Below are 360 nucleotides of genomic sequence, written 5' to 3' on the forward strand. Positions count from 1 at the left end.
GCGCGGCGTTTGCACGCGAGCAGGATCCGGCCTCGGTATCTCTGCAGCGCCGTGATGGTCCCATAAATCTCGGAGGGGGAAAGGGCGGAGAGAGACGCTCGTCGAATTGTGAAACCAAAAGAAAGAGAAAATGCAAGGAAGGGCACGTCGGGAGTGCCTCGGAGTGAAGTAAAAGCCCTTGTGTATTTTACATCTTTTTCTCATTAGAGGCAGCGCAGGTTGCAGCCTGTTCCAAGTTGCTTTCTTGGCTAATGTTTTCATTAGCGTTTCGATCAAAAGGAGCAGGACGCATTGCACGGTGAGGGCGAAACGTGCAGCAAACCATATTCCGGAGAGAGAGAGAGAGATCCCAATCTGTCT

This window comes from Haliaeetus leucocephalus, unplaced genomic scaffold, assembly GCF_000737465.1.
Source record: "Haliaeetus leucocephalus isolate CR32 unplaced genomic scaffold, Haliaeetus_leucocephalus-4.0 Scaffold517, whole genome shotgun sequence".
NCBI classification, from domain to species: Eukaryota; Metazoa; Chordata; class Aves; order Accipitriformes; family Accipitridae; genus Haliaeetus; species Haliaeetus leucocephalus.